The 10494-nt window shown below is 38.6% G+C and overlaps 1 long non-coding RNA gene and 1 pseudogene across 2 annotated transcripts in view; both read left to right on the forward strand.

Moving 5' to 3' along the window:
* The window catches only part of LOC309969027, a 37625-nt gene extending 32673 nt beyond the window's left edge, over positions 1-4952 (forward strand). The window contains exon 5 of the long non-coding RNA XR_014326601.1: positions 4487-4952. This is a non-coding gene — a long non-coding RNA (uncharacterized lncRNA). The remainder of the gene's footprint in view (positions 1-4486) is intronic.
* Positions 4953-6442: 1490 nt separating this feature from the next.
* On the forward strand, positions 6443-9719 carry LOC309969026 (centrosomal protein of 78 kDa-like; annotated as a pseudogene). Its single transcript, XR_014327203.1, has 2 exons — positions 6443-6985; positions 7888-9719. The product of XR_014327203.1 is annotated as a centrosomal protein of 78 kDa-like (transcript).
* Positions 9720-10494: the final 775 nt, after the last annotated feature.

Below are 10494 nucleotides of genomic sequence, written 5' to 3' on the forward strand. Positions count from 1 at the left end.
ACAAAACTAAACTCTTTTGTTAGGGATGCATGCAGGTTAAAGAAAAGGATTGTCAAGAAATGAGGACGGTGTTTAACTGGGAAGAGGGAAGGAGATTGTGATGGGAAAAGGATATGGGGGGGTTTTTGAGATGCTGACAAGTATCAATACTTTCAGATTCGAGTACTGGTTATGTAAGTATTCTCTTTTTATTTGTCACATTGACAGTTTTGTTCTGTGCACTTCTCAGTACGCATATCGTATTTTACAATTAAAAACCTGAGTAAAGAATTGGTCACTTCTTGAGTGCCGAATGTGGGAGTGGGATGAGACTATTTCATTTTAAGCCCTTCACTACTGTTTGCATTCACATGTTATTCATTCAGCATTAATTGAACATATGCTGTGTACCAAGCACTCTTCTAATTTTATATGTGTTTTAACTCATGTAATCCTCACGAGAGCTCTGTGATATGGGAGCTTATCTCCATTTTATAGATGAGGAAGTTGAGGCCTAGAGTTATAGAACTTGTCCAAGGTTATATAGCTAATGGGTAGTGCCAGGTCCATTTGCCTCAGAGAATCTGAATTTTTACAATATAATCTAAAAGAGAATAAATTGCTAATTATAAGAAAAAAAATTACACATTAAAGAAGATGACAAGTTTTCATCTATGCAGTTAGAGAAAAACACACAGTCTGTCTTTCACACACGTACATCTTGTATTGGCAGGGATTTTCCTTATTAAGCAATTATATATTGACCGCCCACGTTGTGCTAGGCACAGGTGCTGGGGATAAACACTTAATAAAATACACCCCCTATCTTCAAATAACTTGCACTCTACGTGAGGAAATAAGCCAACAGTTGTAGTAGAGGTTATATACCAAGTGATACATCGCTGATGGCAGTATAAAATCTCATAAATCTTTTGGAAAGAAGTTTGGAGATAGGTACCTCAGAGCCTTAAAAATGTCCATTTGCTTTGACCTCAAACTCATTTTTATGGATTTATTGCAAGAACATTATTCTCAATATGGAAAAAAGCCTTCATGCATAAAAACGGTTATTTTGTCTTATAATATTGAAAAGTTGGAAAGAATTTAAATGTGTAAAGTGGTTAACCAGTAAACCCACTCAGTGGAATATTTTGTAGCCCACACAAAAAAAATCAAGGTTATGAATCCCCTGATTATATGAGAAATGATTGATTTCAATGTTAAATGGAGAAAAGGTGAACATAAAATTTGATATCCAATGTGATGGGAGCTTTGTCCCAGAAAAATCACCCTAGCCAGTGTACAGAGGGAGGAAGGGAGAGCAGATGACAGGAAGGAAAATTATTCCAAAGCCTTATCATTAGTCTTACTTAAGTAACAGAATATCAAGCAATTTTACTTTCTAACTTTTTTGGTTCCATATTTCCATGTAAGGGACATGAATTATTAATACTTTGTGGGAGGAGGGTACACTTTTCCACAAAAATTTAACACTGTGTTCTAATTTCCTCCACTAGAGGAAGAAACTATTTCATGTAATTGCACTTTGATGTGCTATTTAGAACCAGTCAGGAAGTTTTACTCTACTTTCCTCTGACTGTGGTGAGAGTTTTTTTGTTTATTTGCTTATTTGTTTAGAAATTCTTTGAAATCGGTTTTAGAAGATTTATTAAACCATTATATTGAAAGTAGAGGAAGTTTGCAATTTTCCCCCTTTTTCCCCATTGAAAACTTGGCCGGCTTTAGTAATGAAACATTAAAGAATTTGAAGTTCTTAGACTGTCAGTTTTTTAAACATGATCTGAATATAAAAATATATGTTCATTGAGTAAATTTTTGAAAACAATGAACAACTCATTGAAGGAAATAAAAGCCACCTCTGCATGTACACACACCTGATCTGCTCTTTTGTCTGAAAAAAGTATGAAAAATATTTTGTCTTACCACTAAATACTCTTCTACATCAGAGAATTTGATTAAGCTTATGCACCATCTCCCAGGAAAAACTCACAGATATATTTTGAATGTAGAACTCCTGAAGCCCATTCATTAACTCTGGTTGAGACCTGTTGTCATTATTTTCTTAGTGGCTTCATAGCGCATTCCTTCATTCGGTGATCTGTTTTTGTTTAAACCAATCCCAATTTGGAGGCTCTTAGCCTTCTTCTAGGGTTTGGTTATAAACAATCTTAAGACATCATGTTGGTAGATAAATCTCTGCCCACATCTTTGATTTCCTTAGGGTAAACCCCTGATGTAGGATTGTTGTTAGGTACCAAGAGCTACTCTCCAGAAAGTGATACCAGCTCCTCTGCCAATGATGGCATATAATAGAGTTCCTCATTCTTTAAGTGATTGTTCAAAGCAGCTAAAATGTATAAATATACCTTACTGTTTTCATAAGTGTAGGTATTCTGATTGTTTATCGCTGCATAGGAAACCACCCTGAAACTGTGGCTTAAAACAATGAAAATCGTTTATTTTGTTCATGAGCCTGGAGGTTGAGTAGAATATTAATTCTTTTAGTACACTCTTACTGACTGAAAACAATACCTATTTGACTAGCTCACAGTTCTGTAGGTCAGAAGTCCAGGCACAGCGTGACTGGGTTTCCTGCTCAGATACACACGGGAACATGTGGGTTCCCTCCCGAGAGTGTTAAAGCACGTGAAATTTAAGTGTAAGACATTGAGTCCCAAACGTTGGGTGTTCACCATAGTTTGTGTGGGTCACAGAGCTGAAATCAAGATTTCAGTCTGGCTGTGTTAGCATCCCGAGGCTCTGGGAAAGAATGCCTCCAAGCTGCTTCGGCTTGTTGGCATAATTCAGATTCTGCAGTTGCAGGACAGAGGTCCCCATTCCTTGCTGGCTGTCAGTCAGGGGACAGTCTCAGGTCCTAGAGGCCTCTCGCTTGCCTTCCCTGCCGCAGCATTGGACTTCTTCAGAGCCAGCAACGGAGAGTCTCCCTCTTGTCCCTTTTGTACTTCAATTCAGGAAGAGTTCAGGTCCTTTTCATGGGGTGCCTGAGTAGGTCACATCCACCTAGAATAATCTCCCTATCTTAAAAAATCAACTGATTTTGAACCTTAATTCCATCTGCAAAATCCCTTCACTACAGCACCTAGATTTAGAGTTTGATTGGATAAGTGGAAGGTTTGTGTACTTCAGTAAGTAGGAATCTTGGGGCCTCTGTTAGAATTCTGCCAATTGCAAGCAGTGTCCCCACTTCAAGGACCGAAGTGTCTTAGTTCCTAAAACTCCTAAGAGAGTTTATCAGTGTTCATTTTATTTCAGTGACCTTGGTGAATGGGAAGACTACCACCTCCGTGAACAGGAATGGCACCCAGCTTCCTGAGTCCACAGTGTGGCTCTGCTACTTAGTGGTGTGACCTTGGTTGTGCTGCTCTACTTATTCTACTTCTCTGCCTCTGTTTCCCTCATCTGTAAAATAGCACTTTCCTGGTGGCGCAGTGGTTGAGAGTCCGCCTGCCGATGCAGGGGACACGGGTTCGTGCCCCGGTCCGGGAGGATCCCACGTGCCGCAGAGCGTCTAGGCCCGAGAGCCATGGCCGCTGAGCCTGCTTGTCCGGAGCCTGTGCTCCGCAATGGGAGAGGCCACAACAGTGAGAGGCCTACATAACGCAAAAAAACAAACAAACAAAAAAAAACCATGGAGTTAGTGATCGTTCTTTCCACGTAGGGTTTTTTTTTATACATTTATTTATTTATTTTTGGCTGCGTTGGGTCTTCGTTGCTGCTCGCGGGCTTTCTCCAGTTGCGTCGAGCGGGGGGCTACTCTTCGTTGCAGCGTGGTGGCTTCTCATTGCGGGGCACAGGCTCTAGGCGTGCAGGCTTCAGTAGTTGTGGCACGTGGGTTCTAGAGCGTAGGCTCAGTAGTCGTGGTGCATGGGCTTAGTTGGTCCACGGCATGTGGGTTCTTCCTGGACTAGGGCTCGAACCCGTGTCCCCTGCACTGGCAGGCAGATTCTTAACCACTGTGCCAGCAGGGAAGCCCCCTTTTAGGGTTTTGATGATTAGATTATTTCATACCCAGGGAACTCCAGGAACAGTGCTTGACTGTGAATTGCTTTAAAAGTGAGTACTTCTTAAAAACATGCTTTTGAATCTGCAATTAGGCAATTCAGGTATGTTAAGCATGTTCATTAATAGGACTTCCTACTATAAGGAGACCCACAAATAAAAATAGAATTTTTCTTTCTGGGTCTTAACTTCTTATTTCTGACTTACTATGTTATTTATACGCATATGCCTTTTATGGTGGGCTACCACAAATTTATGTTGGAAAGAGTGGAATTTAAATAAATCTTACCTATGCTAACTTGATAGGTTTTGATAATTCATTTCACTAGCATGGTATGATATTACCAGTAGCAGACTAAAATCTGAGTTCACTTCTGGCTCTGCCTCTAAATCCTGATGAGACCAATAGCTGGAAAGGCTTTGGGATATTATACTATGAATTAGTTATAATATTGACTCTGTTTAGGAAAACCTGGAGGAGTGCCTAAAGCAGTTAAAGGAGGAAAGAGTAATAAGACTGAAGGCTGATAAACGAGTCAGTGAGGTAAACAAGTTTCTTCTTCTGCTTTAGAGAGTGTTTTAGTTTTATTTTGATTTGATTTTAAGCCATATACACATAATTTGTAAGATTTAAAACTGTAATATGTTGCAAATTTGTTGTATCAAGTGGACTTTTGCATTTACTGGTATTTAGTGATCATATGATCTATATTCCAGAAAGCATGTTTTTAAAAATGTGAAAATCTGGTTTTGTGTATGTGTGTGTGTGTGTGTGTGTGTGTGTGCGCTTTTATATGACATTAGCTTATTTCCTGTTCATGATTCTTTGATTCAAGAAGGCACTTTTGTGCATATACTGTATATACAGTAATATAAAAGACACGATGAGACTCTCCTGGCAATGAATTAGGAAAGAGAATCATTTAAATAAATTTAAGATATTGGAAAACTTCTAAGAATGCAATGTAAGATAAAAATATATACTATGAGAATTACATTAGGTAATGTGCATGAAAGCAGGGCATAATCTAAAAAGTTCTATCTAAATATAATTTATCACAGCATGAGTGTAGGGAGGAATTTTTGAAAGTGCATCCGTTGGATTGGCGGACACTCATTCAGTAAATGTTGAGCCACCTGCTCATGTAAGGCAAAAGGGGCATCATGAACATTAATGGCCTTTCTGAGAAATACTAGAGTTGAGCTTACAGGGGGTTTTAAGTGCATAGATGATGAGCGGAAGGGGAAGAGTGCATGGGGGGAATATTTTCAAGAAGCCAAAGAAAATATTGGTGATTGTACATTTAATAGATTGGGTTGGGTATGATTTAGGACTTTTAAACGTAAGCATTAGATATTTTGCTCACTAAAGTTAATTCTTAACATTCAGCAGAGTTGTAATATGTTTTATTCAAATCAGATTCTATATTTCATTTTCTAATTTAAGAGAAACTTAAAGCAGGTAATTTTCTAATGTAGAATAAGGCTCCATTATGAATTGAACTAGTTAGAAATGTGATCTTTTGTGAAAGATCATTAATAAAACGGTAACTTTGGTTTTTTTATGTACCACCTAAGTGTTATATAGGAAACTTTGTTGGGTGCCTGTGGGTTTTGGTTACTATGTGATATGGTCTCTGTCTTTACTGGTGGAGAGTTAGGTTAATTACAAATTAATTACATTTTGAGTGTTTTAGTTTTGTTCCTTGAAAATAGGGAAGACTACTTTTGATGACAATGAGAAAAAATCATGTCAGACATTTTTAGTCTTCTTTTATAGCTGGAACATGAAAATGCCCACTTAAGAAATATGAATTTCTCTTTGTCTGAAGCCCTTCATGCCCACTCATTGACAAGCATGATCCTGGATGATGCAGGTGTTTTGGGCAGCATTGAGAATTCTTTTCAGAAGTTCCATGCTTTCTTGGATCTCCTTAAAGATGCTGGGTTAGTTCATTTCTCTTCATGGCATTCTTCTCTTTGCGACTGTGATGGTAGTTTGCTGAGGAACTGGAGCAATTTTCATCACTTCCGTGGCCATATTTAGTGTAATTATAGGTAATATAGTTGACTATTTAAAATGAGGAATTAAATTTTTTAAGAAATGCAAATAGGGAAGCCTGCTTTGGTAGAGTGGGGAGCTCATTATAAAAGAGTAACCTGTAGATAGAGTAATTAGTAGGTGTAGTTTTTTGTAAAGACTAAATTGAAGGCAGTTTTCATTGAAAATATTCGGGAATGCATAAGAATTTTCCTATCTTTCACATATTTTGCTTGTTTGATAAGTGAATTAAAGTTATTTTTGCCTTAGACATAAAAATTATTATTAATCTGCAGGGGAGATAGGTCAGTGGTTCTCAACTGGGAGCAATTTTGCTGGAAGAGGGAAGTGGAGATTGATAGTTGATGGAGTGGTGTTTTGTCAGTGAATGAATTGGTGTTGGTGTTGGGAAGGAAGGAACAAACACATTCTTGGAAACTGGAGGAAATGTGGTAAAGAAGTGTGGGAATAGAGGTGTGAGAGGTAGTGGACGAGGTGCGTGGTAGATGTGAAGCTGCTAGTCAGACAGTGTTTAAAATGGAGCGGTAATAGGTAAGGAGATGGGATGTGTCCTAGAGGATGAATCTGGAAAGGGCTGAGAATTTGGGGGAGAGAGAGGCTTGTGGTCTGGCGTAGGATGTTGGCTTTTAAGATTTTAGAAGTATTTCATGATTGTAGGTCTGGGGAAATCTAAACTGCTCTTATGTGATTATAATAACCTTTGTCTTTTCTCCTTTCCTCCTCTGGTCCAGGCTTGGGCAGCTGGCCACAATGGCTGGTATAGATCAGTCAGATTTTCATTTACTAGGTCGTCCCCAGATGAATTCTACTGTTAGTAGTCCACGTAAAGAAGAAAAGAAGGCACTTGAAGAAGAAAAATCAGAATCAAAACAGGGTGCCCCAGGACAAATGAAAAATATCCAAGTAAGTGGACAGAACAGCACTTAATGATTCTAAGAGTGATTAGCAAAAAGGAAATGACCAAGTCAGGGAGAAAACAATAACGATCAGTCTCTAATAGTTCACATGCTCAGAACCTATAAGATTCTGGAATCCTTTCCAAATCTGAGATTAGTAAATGTGTGCCCATTTCATGATACTGTATTATTGTAAATAAGGAGACTGGAAGTTCTTTAGAAAATTTATGAGTTAAAGCAAACTATCCTTAATGAAGAAAGAAAACATTAGAGAAAATATTCCAGATTTTAAATTGTATAAATGTCTATTCTATTTATATTTTATCTAGGTTTCTATTTGTATGCAGTCAGCTTACAGTGAAGGAATACTAATGAAGGTACACATACTGATATAATTTTTAAAATAAGTAATCCAGACATAGCTAATAGGTAACATATTACAGTGAATCACCTGGTTATGGGAATGGGAGGGGAAAACCTGTCAGCTTTTCCTCTAGCCTTACTTGGAGCCCATATCAACCAATCTCAGACTGGTCTTGGGAACTGACAGCTTGAGAACAGAGTTTGGTCACAAACTATATACTGTTTACATGTGCCTGGAGGATAGGAAAGAAATTAATTATCTTACAGAATAGGGTTTTATTTTTAGTGAGGGAAAGGAAATGGGTAATAACTACCCCAGTCACCAAAGTCTGAAAATGTAGCGGACATAGCCTTGGATATAGCTAGGTTAAGCTGAGAATCACTTGGCAAGATATAATTAGAAAAAAACTGGCTCTGAAATCTTCTGAATATTGACTGTGTTAATAATAAGGTCACAGAGTAACACTGAAGTTTTGAACTCTACTTTTTAATGGTTGGCTTTGTTCATCACTGAATTTTTGTCTTGTCTTTTGTTTTTCCGTCCAGTTTCAGAAAATTACAGGTGATGCTAGGATTCCTTTGCCTCTCGACTCCTTCCATGTCCCAGTGTCTACTCAGGAGGCCTTAGAAACTTCCAAAGACAACCTGGGGGTCCCAGTCACAGAGCAGCGGCAGGGGTCTTTTGAAGAGTTCATTGCTAGAACATGTTCTCCCTTCAGCAGACATCATTTCTGGAACTGAAAGTCAAAGCAAAGAAGAGGAATTATCTAGAAATAGCAGGTCGTCTTCAGAGAGAATGAGCAAAGCACGTGAATATACCTAAAAATTCTCTGCTAGGAGACAACCTGGGAAGGACCTGCATTCCTGCTCTGACTCACCTGTAAAGCATAAAAGCAAAGGAATTGGGCAAAATAATTCTTTGGTTAATAAACCAATTAAAAGTGAGTCTTCAAAAAAACACACTTCTGTTAAAGAGAGTAGAATAGTGACTGTTTCATCAAAGACAACTAAAAGTAAACTCAATCTACTAGAACATTCTGAAGGTGATACTCCTGGATCTGATTGTAAATTTCAAGAAAGCATCCATACTCTATCACGCCTAACATAGGTCTAAATCATTTAAAATTATGTTTTTGCCTTCAAATTTTAATAAATTACTTACGTTTTTATTATAGCATATGGTGGTTTCAGTTACTTGACTGGAAGCCATTAGAGAAAGATTTATCTATACTTTTTTATTATAATGAAAGTTTTGGTGTACTTTTCCTTGTGACACTTTGCACCATTCATTCAGCTAGTGTTTACTGAGGGCTTCATATGTACAGTACTTTTCTGGGTGCTATTGCTTTCAGCAGTGAACAAAATAAAGCCTTTACTCTCCTGGAACTAGCACTCTATGTTGGGAGAAAACATAAACAACAAAGCAGGGTGTAAGGGTTAAAAAGATATGGGAATAATAAATGGAATAGTTTTACCATTTGGTTAAACATCAAACTATTATAAATCACATGGCCAGAAGCCATTGAGGTATTTTAATTCACAATAACCAGAGAGCCTCAAACATTTACCAAGGCACTTACCGTGTTTATGGACTACAGCAACGCTCTGAGGTAGGGAACTGTTACCATCCCCGTTTATAGATGAGGAGTCTGAGGAGACATTATGTGAGTTGCCCAGAATTACACAGCTGTAAGTAAGTGGGAAGCTGCGATGTGACCCGAACCCATGCTCTATTTTTTTTTTTAATGTATGGAATTTATTTTAATGTATGGACTTTATTATGTTTCATTTGTTTCTGATTTATGTGAATTTCTTCTTTAAAGATTTTTTCTGATGTCGACCATTTTTAAAGTGTTTATTGCATTTGTTACAGTATTGCTTCTGTTTTATATTTTGGTTTTTTGGCCGCAAGGCATGTGGGATCTTAGCTCCCCCACCAGGGATCGAACCCTCACCCCCTCCATTGGAAGGCGAAGTCTTAACCACTGGACCACCGCGGAAGTCCCCCTTATGTGACTATTTTTATGGCAATTTTTTTAAATTTTATTTTTTTATTGACGTATAGTTGAATTACAGTGTTGTGTTAATTACTGCTGTACAGGAAAGTTACTCAGTTACACATTTATATACATTCTTTTTCATATTCTTTTCCATTACGGTTTATCACAGGATATATAGTTTGCTGTGCTCTACAGTAGGACCTTTTTGGTTTTTTAAAATACATCCACTTTTTTAAAAATAAATGTATTTATTTTTTAATTTTTGGCTGCGTTGGGCCTTCGTTGCCGCACGCAGGCTTTCTCTAGTTGCAGTGTGCGGGCTTCTCATTGTGGTGGCTTTTCTTGTTGCAGAGCACGGGCTCTAGGTGCATGGTCTTAAGTAGTTGTGGCATCGGGCTTAGTTGCTCTCTGGCATGTGGGATCTTCCCGGACCAGGGCTCGAACCCGTGTCCCCTGCATTGGCAGGCGTATTCTTAAACACTGCGCCACCAGGGAAGTCCCATGTAGGACCTTTTTGTTTATCCATCCTGTATATACACCAATTTGCATCTGCTAATCCCAAACTCCCAATCCAACCCTCTCCCACCCCCTCCCCCTTGGTAACCACCAGTCTATTCTCTATGTCCTTGGTTATGTTTCTGTTTCACAGATAGGCAGAACCCAGGCTCTTAATTACTTTGTTATCCTGTTTCCTTGTTAAGAGAGGAAGGGTTTAAGGAATGCACTGAGAGAGAAGGCAGTGAGCACTAGAACTGCAAAACAGTGGGACTGTCAGAAAGCACACCTGTCTCCTTCCCCCATCGTGAGCAGAATTTTTGAACGGCAGAGTATGTAAGAGTATGTGATGACACATCTCTGGATTAAATTATGTCTCCCTGGTAAAACATGTACAGATAAGTCTTTAGTTCATTCAGACTGAAAGGTGAGAGCAGAGAACAGCTGGAGTGTCAGATTTCTTCTAGAAGTTCCTGCCTGATTGTTACAAAGAGGGCTACTACAGTAGTAGTTAGTTCATTAGTCATGGATTGGGTGTTAGAGCAGTGAAACAATGAGCAAGATGTAGCGTTGGCCCTTTAGCAGTGGAGTGAGAGGGGAAGACGCACAGCAGATGTCTCATCCTGCACATGACATGCTGTGACGGGCATATTCAGGG

This window comes from Leucopleurus acutus (genome assembly GCF_964270905.1).
Source record: "Leucopleurus acutus genome assembly, chromosome: 11".
Taxonomy (NCBI): domain Eukaryota; kingdom Metazoa; phylum Chordata; class Mammalia; order Artiodactyla; family Delphinidae; genus Leucopleurus; species Leucopleurus acutus.